Here is a 25,600-nt window from a genome sequence, read left to right on the forward strand (position 1 = left end):
ACATTACCGTTTCACATATGGCGAGCCAGGGCCCGAAACGTTTGGCTGATACGTCAACAGTGACACACCTCGGCAAAGCTATGCTCACCGCTGGCCTAACATGACCGTTATAAGTACAGCGAGCCAGGGCCCGAAACGTTTATCAAGATACGTCTATAGTGACACACCTCAGCAGTGCTATGCTCACTGCAGGCTCTGTCCAGATCTAACTGAATATCAGAAGCTGTGATTCACATTACCATTTCACGTACGGCGAGCGTGGGTCCGAAGAGCTTGGCAAGATACGTCAATAGTGACACACCTCAGCAGTGCTATGTTCACTGCAGGCTCAGTCCAGATCTGACTGAATCTCAGAAGCTGTAGTTAACACGACGATTTCACGTGCGAATCAAGTACCAGCTGAGCCATCAGCTCTTCATTCTGTATCGTAATTGTTGACAGTCAGTCATATTTGTGTTAATTGTGAAATGTTTACTACAGAAGGTATTTGCTGTGCATATTGGTGGGCAGCCCATCCACTTTCGTTGCCCATAAACCGATTCATCGACACTGTTGCCCTAATAGTACCAACAGCTGCTCCGCAAGAACGTCTGGACAGTGGGATCTGCCTTCGCTTGTCCTCCGCCCGTACCATCCTTAGGAGATCCGCCCTTTACAAGTATTAGTGTAGAAATTGGTTAAATATTATGAGGTAATGCTATTAAACGATATGAACTGGGACTTACATGCAAAATCAGTAGCAGGCGAGAGAATGGAACTCTTAGATTTTTTAGAAGAATTCTTAAAAGTGAAAGGCATCCATTACGCGAGGAACATAAAGTGTAGCCCGCACGTAAGTGTAACAGAGATGCTCAGGAAACTTTAATGGAAGCCATGAACGTTCATGTAAATGACTCAGTATTCGAGGAAGTTGTTCGAAAATTCTGTTGGAATCTCACATAGTTATAGGAGACTAAGATAAGAGAGATTGTGGCACATAACAAGGTATTTAAAAAGTCCTTCTTTCCTCCCACCACGCATGGATGGAATAGGGCTTACAGTTGTTAATATAGGTATTATGTACCACGTACATTTCGGTGGTTTGTGGATTTTATATTTAGGTGTAAATGTTTCTTAACAAACTGTGTCATCAGGTAGTAACAAGGTGACAGAATGGGGGACTCGCTCCAATATAATGTCGGTCTGTACTATTTTAAGCTATGTACACTTTAGATCTCCTAATCCAGGAAAAACTGCGGCAGATTCGCAGTGGCTTATTCAACAATTTTCACAATAAACATTTAAGTACTGACTTTAAATTGTTCAAAATAAGTTTCACACCAGCCTCACAACTTGCTGGGGTTTTGTTTGTTTTTTTAAATTGGAAAGTTAATAATTGAACTGTTTGCTGTGCACCAGATGTAGGAACATTTTGTTATTCCCCTAGATAAGGTCTGGTAAAGATATGTTTCAGCCATGTATCAGTTTACTAGAGTCGTCACCAAAAATTACATTTTTCGAAGAATTGCCCGATGTCCTAGGCTAGTCATTCACACAACTTTCTGCTTTTTCGAAAGGTGAGCAATATTTTTCTCAGAATAGCTTTTACAATGCGAATACAATTGCTTACCCTCAAACAAAGAAAATAAGCGGCTCTTGATATGTCTGCTTGGAAATATTATTAAGGAGTGCCTCAGAGCCATAAAATGGTGCTTATTTTACTTTGAAGGAGACTTACAAGACGGTATCTTGCTTGTAAGACAGATCTGGCTGGCTGGCTCTGAGCACTATGGGACTCAACTGCTGAGGTCATTAGTCCCCTAGAACTTAGAACTAGTTAAACCTAACTAACCTAAGGACATCACAAACATCCATGCCCGAGGCAGGATTCGAACCTGCGACTGTAGCGGTCTTGCGGTTCCAGACTGCAGCGCCTTTAACCGCACGGCCACTTCGGCCGGCACAGATCTGGACATCTTAGGAATGGTACTGGTGACGAAACATCAACATGATGGAACAGCGTAACAAAACTCGAGTGCTGTTCTCGCGCCTCATGAGTTCTCTTGGAAAACACAGCAGGGTATTCTCGTGGACAAAGACCTGGGGTTACTATCCTGTCTTCGGCAGAAGAGATGTGTAGCGATTTGCACACATTTAGAAAGTAAAGACACAGACTATCCAACACGTGAATATCGACGTTGATTTACCAGAGTTAAACCTATGGGGCATTATTTTATGCAGTTCGTCAATTAGACGGAGTCGTAAAAGTTCAAACATTTCTGATAAGAATCCCATTTAAAATCATAGAGATGGTCGTTGATACACTTGTGAGAGTACACAAAATAAGCTGGCAGTTATAGCAGACAGTTTCGACCGTTCTCCAACGCTGAAATGCGTTTTTCTCCATAGTGGTTACTGTCGACAGTTTGATCGTCTTCGTACAACACAACTTCTGAACTCGTTTAGTCAAAGATACACCGTATATTACAAGAATTCTAACGCTCTCAACAGACTGTTTCGCAGCAAAAATAAGCTAGGAAGCTTAAAAAATCTTCATAGGCATATGCTTATCTATTTCTGTTCCTCGTAGTTAAATCTTTATAATTATCATACAAACTGAAAATGTAGGAGTGTTTTATAGTTGTAATAGTGACAAATCGTTAAAATTGTGTCGTTCTTGGATATCTAACAAAGAGTATGGCAGCCTGAAAATTTAGCTCTTAAACAATGGATGTAGGTACAGAATAAGCATATGTCTCGAACTTACAACAATGGTGCGGAACCTCGTAGTTATTAACAAATTTCTACTGAGGAATGGAATAGTGAGTGAGGGATGCAATTGTTAAGGCAGACTCACATATGGGATGAGTTGCGATCAAACCCCAATCCGACTATCAAAGGTTTATAGTTTTGTTTAGTTTTAGGGCACAAAAACAACTAGGGTCATACGCGTCTATATCAGAAGCATAAAACACGAAGACGGCAGAAGAGTTAAAAACGACTACACATTTAAGCCCAATCGACGAAAAGAAATACTTTGAGAAAGGACCATAAAATGCGCCACAGACAGACGGAGGTCCCGAACTAGAGATTAAATGTTCTTCACCATATTGCTACGACGGATAAAAAGTAAAACGCGGTCGACAACCCGGCGGTCGTTCGCTAAAACGGCCGATAACCCAGATGGTAATCATAACTTAGAATGTAAGTGGTTAAAAAAAGGGCGTTCCTTTGATAAGGGCAGTGCCAAATCTTTCCTCCTTCATGTTTGCAGTCACGTCCCTTATAGTAGACGACACGACATGAGTGACAATTCATTGTGAGCTGACTCCGTTGTAACGTCGAAAGAAGTCAGAGGGCCTAGAAGCCTTCCGCGATTATTTAAGACAGGTGAGTGGAGCGGGGAGCATTCTTATTACACCAGAAAATATTATGGGTGTGAAAATTTATTGTTTAAGGAATTCAACAATTTATTTGGGTAAATACCTTACTCTTGGATAGGGGCAGGGATTTTCCTTGTTCCAGTCCCTCCAGTACGGTCCCAGTGTCATTCAGCCTCTTATCAAGTGTGCAGCAGGGATCTTTCATGGAGTTTAAAATTGGCCGGGGAGAAAGCATGCCATCCTTCTCCTCCTAGTGCCGCGCCGAGAAAATGCTATAGTTAGGCCGCTAGTTTGCACACAGCCTGTGTGCCATCGACATTATACCCCTTCCTGGCTTTTATGAATCGGTAGTCCAAGTACTTCAAGAGACAGTTGCGTTACAGTAAACTGTACCGATTACTATAACAGCATTGGTTCCTGGCCACAAGAGACAAGCACTGTTCGACTCATCTGCTTACATACATAAACTGAAGAGTCAAATGCCGGCTGGAGTGGCCTAGCGGTTCTAGGCGCTTCAGTCTGGAACCGCATGACCGCTACGGTCGCAGGTTCGAATCCTGCCTCGGGCATGGATGTGCGTGATGTCCTTAGTTAGGTTTAAGTAGTTCTAAGTTCTAGGGGACTGATGACCTCAGATGTTAAGTCCCATAGTGCTCAGAGCCATTTTTTTTGAAGAGTCAAATAAACAGGTACACTTGCCTAATATCGCGTAGGGCCACCGCGAGCACGCAGAAGTGCCGTAACTCCACGTGGCATGGACTTGACTAATATCTGAAGAAGTGCTGGAGGGGAATGACACCATGAGTGCTGCAGGGCAGTCCATAAATCCATAAGTGTACGACCGGGTGGAGATCACTTCTGAGCAGCACGTTGCAAGGCATCCTAGATGTGCTCAATAATGTTCATGTCTGGGGAGTCTGGTGGCCAGCGGAAGTTTTTAAACTGACAATAGTGTTCCTGGAGCCACTGTGAAGTAATTCTGGACGTGTGGGATGTCGCATCGTCCTGCTGTAATTGCCGAAGTTCGTCGGAATGCACAATGGACATGAATGGATGCAGGTGATCGGACAGGATGCTTACGTAGATGTCCCCAGTCAGAGTCGTATCTCGACCCATTAGGGGTCCCATATCACTCCTAGTGCACACGCCCCACACCATTACAGAGCATCCACCAACTTCAACAGTCCCCTGCTGACATGCAGGGTCCGTGGATTCAGGAGGTTATCTCCATACCCGTACACGTCCATCCGCTTGATGCAGTTTTAAACGACACTCGTCTGACCAGGCAACGTATTCCCAGTCACCAACAGTCCAAAGTCGGTGTTGAGGGGCGCAGGACAGGCATAAAGCTTTGTGTCGTGCAGTCATGAAGGGTACACGAGTGGGCCTTCGGCTCCGAAAATCCGTATCTATGATGTTACGTTGAATAGTTCGGACGCTGACACTTGTTGATGGCTCTGCATTGATATCCACAGTAATTTGCTTAACTGTTGCACTGCTGTCACTTTGAACGATTCTCTTCATTCGTCGTTGCTGCCGTTCTTGTAGGATATTTTTCCGGCCGCAGCGATGTCGAAGGTTTGATGTTTTACCGAATTCCTGATTTTCACGGTACACTCGTGAAATGGTCGTATGGGAAAATCCACACTTCATCGCTACCTAAGAGATGCTGTGTCCCAGCGCTCGTGCGCCGACTCTAACACCACGTTCAAACTTAAATCGTAATAACCTGCCATTGTAGCAGCAGTAACCGATCAAACAACTGTGCCAGACGCGTGTTGACTTATATAGGTGTTTCCGAACGCAGCGCTGTATTCTGCCTCTGTATTTGAATACGCATGCCTGCACCAGTTCTTTTAGAGCTTTGGTGTATACTGCATGAATAAAAGTTGAGCATCGAAAAGGGGTGGCAAAAAATTGTATGAAACATCACGACTTAAGAGGGTTAAAAAACAGAATCAAATGTACAAACAACCTGGCAGTATGAATATAATTACCAGTATGACGTTGCAACCGCTCTGGGTCCAATGCGTGTACTGATTAGGTTGGGAAGGGTGTTATGCACTCGTTGTATCCACTCGTGAGGCAAGCTAGCTCAAATCTGACCTTGATATCCTGGATAATGGCAGTTGGACGAAGCTGACGGACGGACGGGTATCACAAATGTTTTGTCAGGGACAGATCTGGGGATTTTGCTAGCCATGAGTGTACCCCAACATCACGCAGACTGTTCATAGAGACATATCCATTTGAGGACGAGCGCTGTCCTGCGGAAAAATGTCACACGGATTCTGTCCCGTGACAGGTAGCACATGAGGATGCATGATTCCCATGACATATTGTTGCGCTGCCACAGGTCCCTCTGTCAGTACCAGCGATGACGTGAAGTCGCACTCGATGGCTTCCCATACTATGATGCGAGCATTAACATAGCTGCGCTCTCCAAAGCAGTGGAAGACTGGGACCTCTCCCCAGGTCGTCACCATACTCGCCGACTATGGTCATCTTGGAGGTGCTGAACCACGATATATAGCTGAACGTAGTGCTACGCCATTCATCACGAATCCATGCTACCCGTTCATGGCTCCAAACGCAGCCGTTCGTGTTATGGTGTTAACGGCAGCCTACACATGTGACGTAATGCCATAGTCCTGCTGCTGATAGTCTCTGGCCAGTATTATGGGACGACACAGAATACTGCAGGGGTTCAATTACTTGTTCTCGTATGGTGGTAACAGATACAAACAGGTTGCGATGTGCTTGGTGTGTGTGTGTGTGTGTGTGTGTGTGTGTGTGTGTGTGTGTGTGTTTGGATTTTATAGGCGCTCCACGGCGATATCATCAGCGCCCTTAGACTTATCAAAACAAACGAATGTGGAGATAAACTCTAAAACTGTCGCACACTTATGGACTCTAAATGAAGATACAGTTACTATCTCACATGCGCTAAAATAAATTAGGAAAAGGGAAAGGACCTATACATGAAATTGAAACACAAAGCAAAGAAAACACAGAAAAATTAAAAGGAAAACACAGGGAAATGTGAGTGGCTGACCACTTACAAAAACTTGGGTAAGTCAGTCACGCTGTTAACACGTTAAAAACAGCAGCCTACAATCTTGTTAAAATTGTTGGACAATTACAGAATTTTAAAACTCGAACCACATTCGTTTGAAAGTTACTTAAAATAGAAGGCAGGTCAAGCGCCATAACCGCCGCGTCCCGCTGGCCAGAAAATAAAATACAGTCCAATAACACGTGGCGCACAGTTATCTGTACGTCACAAGCACCACCCATTGGAGGTCCTCTCGCTGGAGTAAGAAGCCGCGTTTCATAACGCAGTGGGCGATACTAAGATGAGTAATCAGGATCTCGTCCATTCTATGTGGCTGGAAGGAAGAACACCACGGTTGAGTTGTGGGCTTTATGACACAAAGCTTATTGTCAGTCACTTCACTCGTCTTCCCATTGACGCACGACTTTGTACCTCAACAGCGAGGTGACAGCATGCAGTGTCGTGACATGCCTCCTTGGCTGGTAGATCCATCCTGCAATACCCATGTGCCCTGGCACACAGCAGAATGACACCTCCTTCCCCATTCGATGTAGCTGGAGGAGATCATCCTGGATATTGTGGATGACTTTATCTGCTTAATACAAATGTTGTAGAGAGCGAAGGCCAATCAAAGAATTGGAACAGACAAGAAATTTAGCACTGGAAGAATGTCTCATCTGCTCCGGTCCCCACAGGATCGCACACAGTTCTGAATCAAAGACAGTAAAGTCTTGAGGCAGTCGGGGCTTGAAGACACTTTCTGGGAATATAATAAAGTAACCAACGGAGCCCTCCTGTTTCGACCCATGCTTATAAACAGCTACATAGTTGTGCTGCTCAGATAAAATGTTTTCATTTAAAACGGAAGCAGGAGTGCAATCTCTCCTGCAGTGCAACAAACCTAAAATTACTCTACGGCGGCGGACGGTTTATACCCTGGATTTGGGACCGTACTTGCTCCCACACTGAGTGACTCCAGCGCACTCTGCACGCGGATGCCAAACGGAATTGTGGCAAGTGGACGACTGAAGAAAGGCATTCCAGAGGCAGACGAACAATAGTATGCTGTGTGGGTGAAGTTGAAGCTTCGGGGAACTTACATACCTGATGCACCATGAGGAGTTGCCGCCGAATGCTAAGTGGCGGTACCCCAGCCTCAACATAGAGGCTGGATATGGACCTGGTCTATAAGCACCCATAGCCAGCCGAATATCCTCATAGTGAACAGAGTCAATGATCTTCAGATAAGGAGGTTCACACCGATCCATACACCGTGCACCCACAGTCCAGAGGCGATCGCGCGAAAACCCTACAAAGCTGTAGCAGAAGCGCCATGTCCACTCCCCAAGACCTTGAGAGTTCTGGCTTTCAGGTCTCAGGTGTGGCAACCAAGACAATTTCGAGTCAAAATGAGGTCCAGAATCCTTTTTTTGTTAAACTGTATGATGATGTCCCTCGTATGCAAGCCAGGTAAACTAAAAATAAGACGATTAAAATGAACACACACGCACTTACCTGCAGAAAACTGAAATCCCTTCTTTCCAGCCCATTCTTCTAACTTCTGCATGTAAGTTGCAACGACGGCTCGCTGTTGCAACACTGGAGGAGGAACAAAAAACAGAAAAATCGTCCACAAATAAGGAGCACTGTCTCCTTACTGTAGATGTGATAATGTTTATGGCTATGGCAAACAGAGTAACACTTAAACCACTGTCCTGTTGGACACCATTCTCCTGTTCTAAACGATCTAACAGTGAGTCGCTATTTCGGGTCCTAAAAAACCGCTGCGACAGGGAAGACGGTATGAAGATGGGGAGGTGGCTACGAAAGCCCCACTGACGCAGTTGTGTGAGAATATAGTGTCTCCAAGTTGTATCGTACACCTTACCGATATCAAGAAATATACTGTTACAGTGATGTTTCTGCAGGAAAGATTGCTGAAGAGCCGCCTCTAACAGATTCACGTTGTCGACATTGGAGCGAAATCTCCGGAATCCACACTGAGAGCGGCTAAGGAGTTGCCTAGTCTATAACAGCCAGACCACATGACGGTTAACCATTCGCTCCACGATCTTATCTGCACAGTTCGCTAAAGCAATACTCCGATAACTACTGGGATATGTGCGGTCCTTTCCTGGTTTGAGGAGAGGTGCCAAAACTGCCTCTCTCAACGAGTGGAATGTTACCGTTCTGCCATATTAGATTAAAATATTCGAGGAAGATTTCCTTTGGCGTTGCTGACAAATGTCGAATAATGCAGTACTGGATTTGGTCGTGACTGGATGCAGTATCACGAATCTCCAAATCCCACATGGAGAAAGGACATTCGTAAGCCTCAGAATTAATGGATCTGGAGTCCAATTTTCCCATCTCTACAGTCTCACGGTAGCGACTAACGTCGGATCCTGGTTGGCAGTTGCAGTAGTTTTTGTAAAATTCTCCGCCAGCGTCTCAGCGATATCTCCAGTTGTCGTTTGGAGACACCCCTGTTTCAGTACTGTATTTATCAGATGTCCTCCAGATTGCTTTTCATACTTTCGTAGAACGAGTGGAACGGTTTATAGAATTCAGGAACGCTCGCCAGACCCGTTCTTGTTCTCCTTAATTATATGTCGAGCCTTGGCTGTCGTGACTCGAAACGCTATGAGATTGTCTGCCGCAGAGGCAGAAGAGCCGCACGCCTGTCCCAGATTGCTGAACGACACTCGTCTGTCCACGAAGGTACAGGTTGCCTCCTAAGGCTTTGGGATGGATACGTAAAATGATGAATCACTTGTGTGATGTAGTCCAGCCATACCTGGACGCTGTTGCAATGTTCAAACACAGCCAGTTGGCTAAACAGCGTCCCGTTAGCACTGCTTACCATTCGTTTTGGTGGGTTCCGTTGAAGCAGTCCTGCACCCAGCAAGTGGATGCGAACTGGGAAGTCGTCGCTGGGATGATGGTCGTCAATGACCTCCCAGTGAACAGAGTTGGCAAGAGCTGGAGAGCAGGGAGATAGATCGATGGCCAAGAATGACCCAGTAGCAGGACAGAAATGAGTGGGAGTACCATTGTTTACTGTACACAGCTCTTGAGATGTCAGGAGGCACTCCAAAACTCGACCCTGAGGGCAAGTAGAGGTCGAGCCCCACATGAGATGATGAGCATTGAAGTCTTCCAGGAAGAGAAGTGGTTGGGAGAGTTTTGCCATAAGAATTGTGAAAGCCTCAGAGTCTACTGCATCTAGCGGAGGTAAATACAGAGAGCAAACTGAAACCCTCCGATGTGCATGAAGTTCAAATGCAACTGCTTGTTGGTCAGTGACCAGGGAGAGGGCAGAGGAGTTGTGCGCATTATATTAAAATTAGTATCAAACTAACCCTAAGATTACTGACTGCATGCTTTAACTTCATCTTACTGAGGTAGTGCAGCACAATGAACTCATGTTCTGGAGAATGGTGGTTCAAATTTCTCTTCAGCTATCCTGATTAACTTTTCCATGATTTTCCTAAATCACTGAAGGCAAATCCTGAGATGGTTACTTTGAAAGGGCACAGCTGATTTCCTTCAATAATCTGCGTTTGTGTTCTGTCTCCAGTTATCTTAGTGTTAGATACTGAATTTCCTTTCATCCCTTTTAGCCTAATCTTACAATAAGACACTGTCATGCTCTGCTGTCTCACAGTGTAAATGATGTGACACTTTCACAAGATAGCATACTGAACCGTATAATATGCATTTGTATGGAATGAGGTGTGCTATGCTTCCAAAGTCACCCAAAATAATCTAGTGACTCATGCTTTTTTCAGTACAAACGGTCTGTCATCTTCTGCTGACGATCCTAACGTGTGCCTGTACAGTAGAAACTACTTAACACTTAGTAACATATTGATGAAATAGCACAATGAACAGCAAGCAGGCACGAAATGAGGATTGACATGCTTTCAAACCCACCCAAACATTAGGTTATTAATGTTATCTTGCAGTACAAAATGTTTCTTATCTTCTGCTGATAATGCTAAGCAGGCAAGGCAGTGATAATTGACAGAAATGGGTGGCATTCAGAACATCAGAAGTGAAATAGCATTCTAAAACCAGAAGCGGACAGTTTATGTGCTACAACTTGACAGTATATGTGCCACGACTTGACAGTCAGTGTCAGCTATCAGATCTTAAATCTGTATTTTTATACCAGTAGCGGACAGTGTGTCCTGCTTCTAATATTAGCGCTATAAGTCTGCATATATACTTTCAGTTTTCCTTTGCAATTGAACACCATCTGTCACCAGCTATTCGCAAGATACAAAGCAAGCTGTTCGATGCAATATCCCTCGCAATAATTGTGTGAACCGTTCCCAAACCTTTCTAGTTTGCGAAAGGAGCCTTTTGTGGTTGTCTTTCTACTGACCGGCTGTTCTCACACGCAACGTCCCAACCTGAAATTAAGCCTCCCACTTTATTTTATTTTATTTACTATGTTTCTTAAAGTTCTTCTTCTTCAGTAAATATTCCAGAATGAGATTTTCACTCTGCAGCGGAGTGTGCGCTGATATGAAACTTCCTGGCAGATTAAAACTGTGTGCCCGACCGAGACTAGAACTCGGGACCTAGGAGTGCTAGTTCTGCATGGTTCGCAGGAGAGCTTCTGTAAAGTTTGGAAGGTAGGAGACGAAATACTGGCAGAAGTAAAGCTGTGAGGACCGGGCGTGAGTCGTGCTTCGGGAGCTCAGTTGATAGAGCACTTGCCCGCGAAAGGCAAAGGTCCCGAGTTCGAGTCTCGGTCGGGCACACAGTTTTAATCTGCCAGGAAGTTTCAGTAGATATTATTTTTTTATGGTGTGAATTATTGCCTAGCACCTTTGAAACTAGCAAGGAAGTTAATCACTCTACCAATTAATTCAGGTTACTCCAGTGGACGGAGTTGATATCTGCCTTCGGTTCATTGGAGAATGTCTACCAGTCGTTAAAAAAATCTTCATCATAATCATCCTCTTGTTCTTCATCATCATAATGATGCCTTCCTCTCCTCCAATTTCTTCGCCTTCTGTTGTCAAAAGTATGTTGTTTTCTTTGGTTTTGGTGTCTTCGACTTCTAAGTCTTGCTTTATCTTGTTCTTCTTCTTCTTCTTCTTCTTCTTGTTCATCACAACGTACGGTACACGCTCTTTCCTTGGTCTTTTCTCAATAACACTGCATCCTGGAGTCATTGTTTCTGGCATTCTTCGAGTAATATCTGGGTGTCTATCCATCTCTTCCACGGTTTTCCGTCTTTCAAAGGATTATCCAGCTTCAAGCCTACAACTAGTTTATGGACACTTTCTATCTTTTGACTACTACTAATGGTGACTCCATTATTTTCCATGATCTTCTGAATTGAGCTTCACATTCTTCACCAACGTACAGGAGAGACCCATCTCTCTGAAATTAATATTTTCCAGAATTTTTATAAACCAGCTTTGTTTGGAATACTATGTGCAGTTTACAAGCACCTGATATTAGCATCTCATTTCGTTATAGCTTCCAGAGCTTGAAGCATTTCATTTCCTTCGTACATGAGAATCTTCATTCCATTTTCTTTCTCCGTGTCACGTTACAGCTAGAAACCTGAAACAAAACCAGATGCTAAACAGGGAAGGCAGTGATAGTTGACAGTTCGAAACAAATATGCATGCCGAACCCAGAAAATATGCGCCAAAGAAGCGCGGATTAGCGGCTTAAACTTGAACTGCGGCCTGGAACCGCTGTAGAAATAATGCTTGTCCATTCGTGGGAGATTCCTGTTAAGTTGTAGAAAGAAAAGAGACAGGGGAGAGCTAAGGACGAGTTTACTTGATAAACGCTAGAGCATCAAAGAAATTCTCAACACTCTTTACATGGACATAGAAATGACATAATTCATCACGTAAAAAAGAACTTAGATTCCACAAATTCCTAAACCAGTCACAGATCATGTGATCGAAAGTATCGGGATACCTGTATGTAATGTGAAATTGACCACTAGATGCCACGAGACGCCGTTCCGCAAATATAAAAGAAGGCACAGAGTATTGTGTTGTCAGTCGAGAAACAGTAACAGCAGAATGGGTCAGTCAGGAGAGGTCACTAGCTTCGGAACGTGAGCTACTCATTGGATGTCACGTGAGTAACAGATCCATCAGGGACATTTCAATCTTTCTAAAGTTGCCTAAGGCGCCTGTTGGGGACATGGGAGTGAAATATAAATGCACTGGAACAACCTCAGCCTAGCCAATACCAGGCAGATCTCAAGTGCTGATAGACAGTGACCGTTGACCATTGTGGAGGGTGGTTGTATAAAATCGCGTGAAACAAACGGAAGGGATCACTCGTGCGTTACAAAGTGCTACAGGAAATTCAGCTACCACAGTAATCGTACGTAATTGTCGAACAGCTCCTAAGGCACACATTCCCGTAGTGTCTGCTAAGGGACGCTTCAGGTGGTGTAAAGAGAGGCGCCACTGGCCGTAGGACGACTGGAAACGTGTCATTTGGAGTGATGAATCACGCTGTACCCTGTGGCAATCCGATGGAAGGGATTTGGTTTGGTCAGTTGTTGGAGAACCTTGCCCACCCGTCTTGTGTAAAGTCAACAGTGAAATACAGATGATGTGGTGTAAGAGTCTGGGGGTTATTTTTCTTGTTTAGGGCGTGGTCCCCCAATTTCGCTGAGTAAAACGTTAATAGCTGAAGCATATCAAAAAGTTTTACAGCTTTTTGTATTGCCTATAGCAGAGAAACCGTTCAGAGACGATGTAGTTTATATCAGCATGGCAAGGCACACGTCATAAAGCTGTGAGGCAATGATTTGTGGACAATAACATTCCTGAAATGAACTGGCCTGCCCAGAGTCTCCACCTGAACGCAACAGAAAACCTTTGGTATGAGTCAGTACATCGACTTGACTCCACACCCCAGTATTAGCGACACTGCCTTTTCTCGTGAGGAAGAATGAGATCCCATTCCGCCACAGACATTCAGACACATCGGTGAAAGTGTCCCCCTGAAGGGCTCAAGCTATTGTAAAGACGAGGGATGGACAGACTCCTCATAAATGTTCACGGACAAGTATCTGGATACTTTTGATCACATGATTTACATAGCACACGATAAGCAAGACAGCGCAATTGGAGGACATTAGATTTACACAGTGTTTACCACGTTCCGAACACAGCACATGAAATGAGTAGGAGAGGATAAAAAAGTACCTTAGTCTTCACAGTCCTGCCATGCCAGACTGTTCCATGCTGACCATCTGCTATATCATCTTCTCCCAAAGGTGTCATTTGGATGCAGTATAGAGTATGCTGGGTGTGCACTATGCTCTTCTGCTCTTTATCAGATTCCTAGACCTTAGATCTGCTCCATTTTACTGAAATAGCTCTGCAATTGGCGTCAGCGAGACTAATTGTACTCCATTCCAGCTCTCTCACCAAGGGAAGAAAAAGGTCTGGGAGCAATGGAATTGAAATCACATGTGCCATATCACAGTCAGACATATCGACCGCTTAGCTACAGAGGCGATATGTTTTACACCTTCTGTTACGCACTGTACGATTGTGTATTATGTGCCTATAACTGAATTGCTGGCGACTACTACTGATTATTGTCACACAGTAAGGCAGTCAAAGCGAGCGTTGTTCAAGTATAGAACGGTCTAAAACTGTGAAGGTCACCCAGATAATCAATGAGACTCAAACTGTAAAAGAGAAGCACACTTTGAGTCAGCATCTACTTATCCACCATGGTCCAGTGTCAGAGTGGGCCGAAGACTCTCATTTGATGAAGTTAAGAGAATAAATAAAGTTACTCTTTGGGTTCTCTAAATAATTAGCGAATATGCTAGTCTCCTCATCTAACCAGGATTATAATAAGCTTGTTCCATCTGCCATGCCAAACGTCAGACATATACACAATTTTAGGAGTAGTAAGATTCATACAGCCATCGTGAGTTCATTTTTCTGAGTTTTCACTAAATAGACTACGCTGAATGAATAAATGAAAACTTCGAAAAGGGCATCGCTAACATCCTTGTTGATCTTTACCATACCTCTACGTGTGGTTTGTTCTTAATAACCTTGTCGACTGCACTTTTAAAACTAATTTTTCCTCGTTTTTTTTTCGGATGTTATGCTCTCAAGCTTCATAATTTTGAACTTGGTTTGATTATACATTTCTTTTCGTTCGTCAGGATCGTGCCAATAATGTTCTTAGTAATACGTACAACAGTCCAGTGTACTAACACGCATGGGGTCTAAAACCACAAGAAAAAAAAAGAAAGACCTATGTTGTAGCAGCCCCGTGTGACTTGGGGAATACAAATAATTTGAAAAAAATTCTGATGTAGATACAGGTCAATGACAATACTGATCAGAGAGGGAAGCGGAAAGTAACATTATATTTATAAGTAAACAAGAAAATTTTCAGATTTTGTTGGATAAGTACAATACTTGTCACATATCCTTTCCCAAACCTCTTTAAACATTGGTATGTCAGTATTTGAGTGCACAGTGAGCGGTCGAATACTAAGTAGAAAGAAATAATTGTGCTTTCCTTCCTGAGGAACGCCTACGCATAATACCTTCAGGAGACCTTTGTGCACATTAGGTGCGTAGATTGTACTTCCGTTTCTACACTGGAGCTGATAGTAACTGGAAAGAGGTCATATTTGTTTTTCGTTAGGTCTCGTCCGCAGGTCGTTTAGAAGGCACACTGTGTTGTGCAGTCAGCAAAATAGTGACCTGTTAGAAAATATCACTTAAATAAACGTTGCGCCACCAGAACACTCTTTCTGAAAACAGAAAATTATGTACATTATGTTGCATCCATCCCAAAGCTTTGAATGTCTGTAGCCCCAAACGTAAAATTAACAAAATGTGTGAAATCTTATGGGACTCAACTGCAAAGGTCATCAGTCCCTAAGCTTACACACTACTTAATCTAAATTATCCTAAGGAGGACTCGAACCTCCGCCGGGACCAGCCGCACAGTCCAGGACTGCAGCGCCCAAGACCGCTCGGCTGATCCCGCGCGCTAAAATTAACAGAAATTTGATTTAAACTGATTGGTTCACGACAGTTTAAATACGTTAGCTACATGTTATAAAAACTAATGTACAATGGTAGCATTACCGGTAGTATTGGTAGGGAAAGGAACATAAACGAATGTGTAAGAGAGAAAATGATAGGGAGCCGACGAGTTTTCTCTCTCTCTCTCTTTCTCTCTCTCTCTCTTCTTTGTTTTCTTTTCTGCTCTCTACATAATTAGAACCCCACAACTCTTTCAGTGTTAGTCCACTGTGTATTTTATACCCTTATAGAATATAAATTGCAGATTGCATTTTACGAAAATCAGCAACACAAATTAGTTGATCGCGTAACTTCTGCGCTTTTATGTAACCAAACCAATTACTTTTGATGCAAGAACAATTTACATACACAAACATAATAAAATATTCAAGTATAATTATTGGTGTTATTTTAGACTCAAGAGAACATTCTTCTTCATGATCAAAAGCAAGAGTTTCCTATTTTTATTAAAAAATTCGAAAATTCTTTATGAGTAACAGAAACATGTTTTATGTAAGTTCGAAGAACCACTTAAGCGAAGTTTGATACCCTTCTGTTTTGCGTTATTTTTTACGTTTTTGTTGAGGAAATTGCGTTTTCTAGCGCTGTATTACAAATCTGCATTTTTTTCTTTATTTGTAATACAGCATCCCTCTGTTTCACGTTACCAAATCAACAATTTTATAGTAAGACATGAATGAAACATTGACAGTTTTAGTTTTGCTATAAATTCTGTTTATTCTTAAGCAACAGACAGAAGGATAACTGTGCAGAACAAAAATGTTCCGTAGGTTACCCAGCCCTTTATATATCCTTACTCACGTTCTAGACAGTTCACGACTTTTGCTCTTTAGGGTAATATAATAAGGCACTGGTAGCATAGGGAAAGAAAGCAATCGTTATCAATCGTTATGAGGTAACGCCAAGTAGGTATGTAATACACCTAACGTACAGGTAATGCGGGTACGATCTTCACTGACCAAAGCTACAAGCGAAATTACCGTAGTCCACGCTTACTAAATGGTAATCTATGGTAGCCCATGCTAGTTTTGCAGCTCTACCGCCAGCTTACGGTAAGTGCCTCGACTGTTATGGCGGCTCCATTGAGTAAATTACAGAAAGGTAGTGTAATATTTTAGACAAAGTATTGCGCTGATATCTTGTTTTTATTCAGTTATGCCGAAACTTCGTTTTCTTTCTGGGCACACCTCGTATTTTGAGTATAATAGTATTTTTTGCTACTAGAATATTTTCGGAATCATTAGGAATTCCCTGCTATCATTGTCCTATCCTACCGAATTTAGATCGTGCTGCACTTCGCGATTAGAACTTAACCATTCAACATAGAGCGGATTTAGTCATCAGCAAAGAGAGATATATTCTAATAGTTTATATGAACAACATCGAATTATTAAGCAACTCTGCTGAATGTACTCACCGACTTCAGATGCATCTTTTTCCAAATCACTCTAACTAGGCCTCTGACCGAGCTGACGGAGTAAGTTGTAAGATGGGAGATAAGCTAATACAGCAGGCACACCGTACCCATTGCAGAGATCGAAACTATAAACACCGTTGTTTACACGTTTCTCGTGTGTACTCAGACGTATGTTACGACTGGTCAAGTTCACGCAAATCGATGAACTATTTTCTGTAGCCATTATAAATACGTTGTGTCTAAACGTAGTATATGAGAGACCATATTTAGAACTAACTTTTGCAGGTATTCCTATTCAGAACTAGACAGAGAGCTTACACATGATATTAACAACAAATCACACGAGGAAGTATATTTAATTGGGTAGCCGAGTTCCTAGATGTATAGCCAATGATCTGAAAAAGTATCGCAGACTATATAATGAAGATTTTGAGATATGAAATGTATAAGATTAATAGTAGTTTGTTGTTACAAAATGTAATTTTCACGATAGTTATACGTCAGAAACTGTTACGTAGTAGATGTAAGCGACTCTTAAGCTTTTTTAAGACACTTGTGGATGTTCCCCACTGTATGACTAGTTAACGTAGTCACCTTAAAGACATTAGGGACTAATGATATAACTGATATGGTTTCATCGAATCGGTAAAGCGACGTTTAGCTGGAAGAAGCATTAGCTCTCGTTCATAAGTAGGGCTTAAGGGTATTCAGGACCACATCACTCACTGCAGGCCAAACTTCGGAATGTTAGCATCTACAACTATACACTGCAAATCACTGTGAAATGCATGGCAGAGAGCATTTCCCAAAGTACCAGTAGAGCTGGTATTCGCATATGGAGCGTGGGAAAAATGACTGCTGCACTGCTTCTGTATCCGCTGGGCTGTAGTATAGTCCTCGATTTCTCACTTAATATTCATCCTTACATCTTTGCAGGTTGTTATTGTTTGTCCTCATTTCGAAGACTGGTTTGATGCTGCTGTATCCTGTGGGAAGCTCTTCATCTCCGAATTACTACTACTGCACCCTACATCCTTCTGAATCTGCTTGCTGTATTAATCTCTTGGTCTCCATTTACGAATTTTACCCTCCACGCATCCCACCATTACTAAATTGATGATCTCTTAATCTTTCAGAATGTGTCCCACTAACAGATCCCTTCTCCTTTTTTTAGTCAGGTTGTGCCGCAAATTTCTTTTCTCCTCGGTTCTATTCAGTAGCTCCTAATTGGTTACGTGATCTACCCATATAATCTTCAGCATTTCCCTGCAGCACCACATTTCAAAAGCTTCTTTTCTCTTTTAGTCTAAATTGTTTATTGTCCATGTTTCATTTCCATACATGGCTGCACTCTATACAAAACCTTACGAAATTTATATTGGACGAAAACAAACCTCTCTTCTTCAGAAGCGCTTTTCTTACCATTGCCAGTTTACATTTTATATCCTCTCAATTTCGGCCTCCATCAGTTACTTTGCTGCCCAAACAGCAAAACTCATCTACTACCATAATTTTCTCGTTTCCTAATGCAATTTGCTCAGCATCACCTGATTTAATTCTATTAATTTACGTTATCCTTGTTTTGCTTTTGGTTATGTTCATCTTATATCCTCCTTTAGACAGTATCCATTCTGTTCAACTGCTCCTCCAAATCCTTTGCTGTCTCTGTCAGATTTACAGTGACATAGGAAATCCTCAGAGGTTTCATTTCTTCTCCCTGAACTGTAATTCCTATTCCAAATTTTTCTATAGCTTCCTTTACTGCTTGCTCAATGTACAGATCGAATAACGTCGAGAATAGGCTACAATCCTGTCTGACTTTCTTCTCAACTGCTGCTCCCCTTTCCTGCTCCGTGACTCTTATAACTGCCGTCTGGTTTCTGTACAAGTTGTAAATAGCATTTGGCTCCCTGTATTTTATCCCTGCTATCTTCAGAACTTAAAAGAGAATATTCCAGTCAACATTGTCAAAATCTTTCTGTAAGCCTACAAATGCTATAATCGTAGGTTTACCTTTTCTTAACCCATATTCTAAGAGAAATCGTAGATCAGTATTGCCTCGCGTGTTCCTACTTATCTCCGGAGTCCAAACTGATCTTTCCTGCGGATCGGCTTCTACCAGCTTTTCCATTCTTCTGTAAAGAATTCGTGTTAGTATTTTGCAACCATGACTTAAGAAACTGTCAGCACCTGCTTTCTTTGGAATTTGAATTATTACATTCTTCTTGAAGTCTGAGGATATTCAGTTTGTCTCGCACATCTTGCTCACCAGGTGCAATGGTTTTGTCATGGTTAGCTCTGCCAAGTTCCGACGAAATGCCGTCTACTCCAGGGGACGTGCTTCGACTTCGGTCTTTCAGTTCTCTGTCAAATTCTTTTTGCAGTATCACATCGCCCATTACATCTTCATCTGCGTCCTCTTCCCTTTCTTGCCTTCAAGCTCGTCTTCCATGTATAGACACTCTGTATACTCCTTCCGTCTTTCAGCTTTTCCTTCTTTGCTTAGTTCTCGTTTTTGATTAAGGTCTTGATAATCATACGGCTACTTCACTTTTCTCCAAAGGCCTTTTTTTATATGCCTGTAAATGTTATCAATCTTTCCCATAGTGATATATGTTTCTAAATCCTTATATTCGTCCTCGAGCCATTCGTGCATAGCCGTTTGCTTTTCCTGTCGGTCTCGCTCTTTAGACGTCTGTGTTCCATTTCGCCTGCTTCATTTATTGCATTTTTATATTTTCTGTTTTCATCAGTTAAATTCAATAAGTCCTATGATATCCTAGGATTTCTACTGGGCTGCCTTCACTAAATCATCTCTCAAAGCTAGCCATTCGTCTTCTAATGTATTCCTTTTCCATGTTCTAGTCAACCGTTGCCCTCTGAAACTCTCACCACCGTGTTTATTTCAACTTAACATGGTCCCATCTGACTTCATTTCCCACATTTTTGCATTTTCTTGAGTTTTAATCTACAGTTCATAGCCAATAAATTATGGTCAGAGTCCATATCTGCCCCCGAAAAGTTTTACAATTTAAAATGTGGTTTAGAAATCTCTGTCTTACCTTTGTATAATCAATCTTAAACCATCCGGTGTCTCTGGGTCTTTTCCAAGCATACAGCCTTCTTTCATAGTTCTTAAACGGAGGGATTAAATTACGTTTTGTGCAAAAATCTACCAGTCCATATTCGCCTACTATTTTTCTTTCCCTTCCTTTTCCTGTATATGAAATTCCAGTCCTCTCATCACAGTTAAATTTACGTGTTCCCTAACTATCTGAATAATTTCTTTTCTCTCATAACACATTTCTTCAATCTCTTCATCAACTGCGGAGCTGGATAGCAACTAAACTACTACTGTGGTTTGTGTGTGATTCATATCTATCTTGGCTACAATAATGCGTGTGCTATGCTGTTCATAGCAACTTACTTGCATTCCTATTTCCTTACTTGTTATTAAACCTACTTCTCCATTTTCCCTAACTGATGCCAGCCGCTGTGGCGGAGCGGTTGTAGGCGCTTCAATCCGGAACCGAGCTGCTGCTACGGTAGCAGGTTCGAATCCTGCCTCGGGCATGGATGCGTGTGATGTCCTTAGGTTTAAGTAGTTCTAAGTGTAGTGGACTTATGACCTCAGATGTTAAGTCCCATAGTGCTTAGAGTCAGTTGAACATTTTTAATCTTAACTGATTCTGTTTTTTTAATTATATACTAACCTGACGAGAAGTCTTGTTCCTACTGCCAGTGAACTTCACTAATACTCACTATAGCAAACTTTAACCTGTCCGTTTCCTTTTGGATATTTTGTAATCCATCTGCACGATTAAGAGATCTAACATTACACGCTCCTACTCATGGCACGCCAATTTGGTTTATTCTGATGAGGACATCCTCCTGAGTTGTCTCCTCCCGGAGATACGTATGGGGGACTATTTTACCTTCGGAATAAATTTCCCAGGAGGATGCCATCATCATTTAATTACAGAGGAGAGCTGAATGCCCCCAGGAAAAATTACGGCTTAAGTTCCCCGTTGCTTCCGGCTATTTTTAAATACCAGCACAGCAAGGCCGTTGTAACTGATGTTACAAGGCCAGACCAGTCAGTCATAGAGACTTTTCCCCCTGTAACTACTGAGTAAACTGCTGCCCCTCTTCAGGAACCACAAGTTTGTCTGGTATCTCAACAGATACTCCTCTGTTGTGGTGTCTATCTGTATCGCTGAGACACGCAAGCGACCCAACCATTGGCAAGGTCCATGGTTCATGGAGGGAAGATTCGTCAAATTGGTACAGCTTATTTTCAAGCAATAGCCTCTTCAGCTGTTTCAGGATTTCCGTGGCGCTCCCCCGTGAGCGAGAAAAAACTGTTACTATCTATTTTTCATGCCCTTCTTTGGATACGTTTCTTGTAACCTGGTAGTCCTAACTGGTATCAGTTCCCTCCACTTGAACAATTTTCGCTGGCACAAATCATTTTAGAAGGCCGATAATACAATGAAGATGAACCTCTCTTAGGCAAACCAACTTCAAAAACCAACGGAAACGTCGAAAGTGTCTTAAAAAGATTTCCAAACATTGTACAACGTTTGGAAATGTCGAAATTATATCTATGGTGTTTCGAAAAGGGAGGCGAAGACTTTTTCGACTGGATGAAACCATAACAGTTATATAATTAATTATTAATATCCTTAAGGTGGCTAATTTAACTTGCCTTATAGAGGGGAACACCCACAAGTGTGTTATAAAAACTTAAGTTAGTTACATGGAACAAAATGCTACGTAGCAGTTTCTGACACGTGAACGTCGTGAAGATTACATTTTACTATCATAATATCAACAAATTACTGTTGATGTCCTACATTTCAAATTTCCAAATTAGCTTACTTATTTTTACTCTACTATATTCACTGCCACTGCTACCTGCAGTATTTCTGTGAACGCCTATATAGAGCACCAGATTGTAAGCGAGTAAAATCATTAGAGATGGCCAGTCCCCCTACTCTCCCCATTGGCACTACGTTACACCACCGCTGTCTAATTTGCGAGTCTTTTGTAGACCACTGAATACGCATCTTGAAACTCAGTTGCCGTAGTAACTATGCACCCTCGTTGGATTTGACCTCAATCATCGTATTATTATTGTTACCATCATCATCGTCATCGTCATCATTGTGAATGCGCTTCTTGTTAAGCATTGTTTAAGTCATTATTGATTTACTCTCATTATTCTTATTAGTAAACAGGTCTGAAATTCTGCTAGCTTTGGTGGTGTGTATGCTAATTAAATCCGAATATCTGTCTTTCTCATTTATTGTTCTTCCAGTTGAGGTTTCCGGAACAGCTTCTTAATTTCAACTTGCTACCGTCTACTCCTCTTCCCCCCTCCCCCCTCCCTTTTTTTTCTTCTCTTCTTTAAGTAGAAGAGTCTGATACAGCTCTGCACGCTGGTGTATCCTGTACAAACTTTCACATCTCAGAGTAGCTACCGCTGCCTGCATCCATTTGAACCAACTTTCTGTATTGATTCCTTGATCTGCCTCTACAATTTTTATCCCACACACATCCCTTTATTTCTTAAATTACGATTTCTTCATGCCTGTGTCCTGTCAAATAAACCCTTCAGTTACTCAAGTCGTGCAATAAATTTATTTTTCCCCAATTGTACTCAGTACCTACACATCAATCTACGTATTTAATCTTCGCCTTAGATCTGTATCACCACATTTCAAAAACTTTCACTTTTTGTCTGAACCGTTTATCGCCCACGTCTCAGATTCAGATTCGCCCAAGGCATACCTACGATACTGTTGGGCATTCACTTCCTTCGAATGAAGGAAAGGGGAGAGATTGAGGGTTTACATTTCGTCCATGAGGTCATTGGCGGCGGAACATGAGCACGATATGGGCAGGGATGGGGAAGGAAATCAGCCGTGCCCTTTCTAAAGGAACCATCTCAGCATTCATCTTAAGAGATTTAAGCAATCACTGCACACCTGACCAAAAGTACTGTTTCCCTTGCCCCATGCTTTTCTATTGCCTACTATATCTAACCTCTGCCTATGAATTTCCCATTTAAAATCTCTAACCTAGCTACCTTATTAAGGCAGCTAATATTTCACGCTCCCACACATAGAATGCCTTTTTTTTCTACTGATGACAACATCCTTCTGAGCTGACCCTGCCTGAAGATTTTAATAGAGAACTAGTTTACCTCTGGAATACTTTATCCAAGAGGATACCGTCAAAGTTAACTGAATACGTGAACGTATTCCTTACTGTAAAACATGGCACTCTTACTGAACAATAGTAGCTGTTGCGTGCTTGAATTTTCCCTCGTATAATTGGGATGCTCATGTTTCGAGGATATCAAGATTCAGCACAGCAGTTAGGTACCTAAATAATAAAAGGAAAAGAAATACTTTACAAATGAACCGCATGATGACGGATCACACCACACCACACTAAAGTCCTCGCTACGAACTACATCCTCGTCTACTGAACTTGTAAACGCAATTGTGCATTCTTGCAGTGTCGTTCCCTTTCAACACAGACTTTCCATTCAGCATTCATCACAACAATCGGTTCACTTGATGGGCATGCCTCGCTTTCGCAACAAGTGTTGCATTTCAGCAGCACTTGCATTTGGATTTACACCCGTTCTGTTGCTTGGGGTACCAGCACGGTCTGTGGCGTCTTGTCACGGTCCGCGCGACATCGCCCCCCCTCCTCCACTCCCCCCCCCCCGTATGTGTTGTCCATAGCGTAAGTTAGTTTAAGTTAAATTAAGTAGTGTGTAAGCTTAGGGACCGATGACCTAAGCAGTTTGGTCCCATAAGATCTTACCACAAATTTACTATTTGGGAACCGATCCGTTACAGAGCCCAGCTGATTTCAGAAGGTTCAGATGGTTCTAAGCACTACGGGACTTAACATCTGAGGTCATCAGTCCCCTAGAATTACAACTACGTAAACCTAACTAACCTAAGGACATCACACGCATCCATGCCCGAGGCAGGATTTGAACCTGCGACCGTAGCAGCAGCCCAGTTCCGGACTGAAGCGCCTAGAACCGCTCGGCCACAACGGCCGGCCCAGCTGATTTTAAAAAATAGTAGACGAGCAGGTAGTGGGGGTAAGGGCACTACATTATTAGTGAAGGTCCCTCTTGATCACACAAATTTTACCTTTCACAACTACCGATTTCGGCTACTGCCATCTTCAGATCATAAAATATTCTGATGTAGGCATCGAAGTCAAAATCTATATATGTAGGCACTTACTGTGCACCTACATATATATATTTTGACGCTGATAACTACGTTAGAATACTTAATGATCTGAGATTGCAGTAGCCAACACCGGTAATTATGGATGGTAAAATTTGTGTGATCAAGCCTGCCATTTACAAACAAAGCGCCATAAGATGATCGCAAACTCATTTTCAGACTTTATGTCTTCAGTTGATGGAATGGATCCCAGTTGGGAATATATCAGAGGGCATATCCCTTTATATGGCGGCGCTCTACGTAGCTTTCAAAATAGCTTTTCTGACGGAGAATCTGTCCACACCGAGAACTGTCATTGAGTTGATTTTATCGGAAAACACATCATCACAGATATTCATAGGCGCCTGAAGATTGTTCACGGAGACCTGGCAGTGAACAAAAGCACGGTGAGTTGCAGGGCGAGGCGCCTGTCATCATCGCAACGAAGTCGTACAAGCTCTTCCCGTGTTCCGTGTGACGATCGGCCACTCACAGCTGTTCTCTTGCAGTGATGGTATGTGCGGACACTCTCATTGGACTGTTATTCCTCATCCAGCCTACAGCCTCGCACCTTACAACGTCCCTGTGTTTGTCGGAAAACAGTACGTACATGATTGGGGCGTTTGGATGCAGCAAGACGTTGGTTGCGACGTCGACCAGTAGGGTCGTATGGTGAGGGCATAGAGGCTCTCTCAGTAAGGTGGAGTAAGGCCTTCGCACTGATGGGAGACTATGCTGAAAAATCGCGTTTTATAGCCAAAAGAGTGGGAAATAATATGGCGTGCTGGAATCCTGAATAAAACAAACCTGTTTTCAGAAAAAAAAGAGTGACGAATTACTGTTTGAATGCCCCTCGTACTAAGTTCCAGTACGTAACTGAATAATTCCTTTTTTCTTGCGTATCTGTGACAGTTGAGTTGATTACCTGCTCGACGTATAGCGCCACCTCAAAGACCTCGTGTGCTGCTCGGTGGAAAACTGCGTGCGAACTAATGTATGGGGTGAACCCTACCTCCACCGACAAAATTTCAGGGGTTGTTCAGGTATATTTCCTGGACACTTGTATTTTGATACTAGGGACCTGTGGTCGACGGTGGCTAGTTTTACAGTAATTACATTACTTTTGATTTCTTATTTTTGTATCTATACTGCAATGAAAAAATCCTAAAAACAGTGCAGATGTTGATGATATGCGCTGTGCGCCTCGTATGGAATTAAATTTGTTGGTTTCACTCATCACCCTTGCTGTTGACAACAATAATGGGAGTTTCATTCTTCACCCTCAAGCTTGCATTCAGCATTGCACGGTTCTGGTTGGGTTTGTCTTTACGACAACGTTAGTTATAAATTCTTCTTCTTCTCAGCATTCCAATGAAAACCATTTGGATGGCATTTAGATAAATTGCAGCACCTCAGCA

This window comes from Schistocerca nitens, chromosome 4 (assembly GCF_023898315.1).
Source record: "Schistocerca nitens isolate TAMUIC-IGC-003100 chromosome 4, iqSchNite1.1, whole genome shotgun sequence".
Classification (NCBI taxonomy): Eukaryota; Metazoa; Arthropoda; class Insecta; order Orthoptera; family Acrididae; genus Schistocerca; species Schistocerca nitens.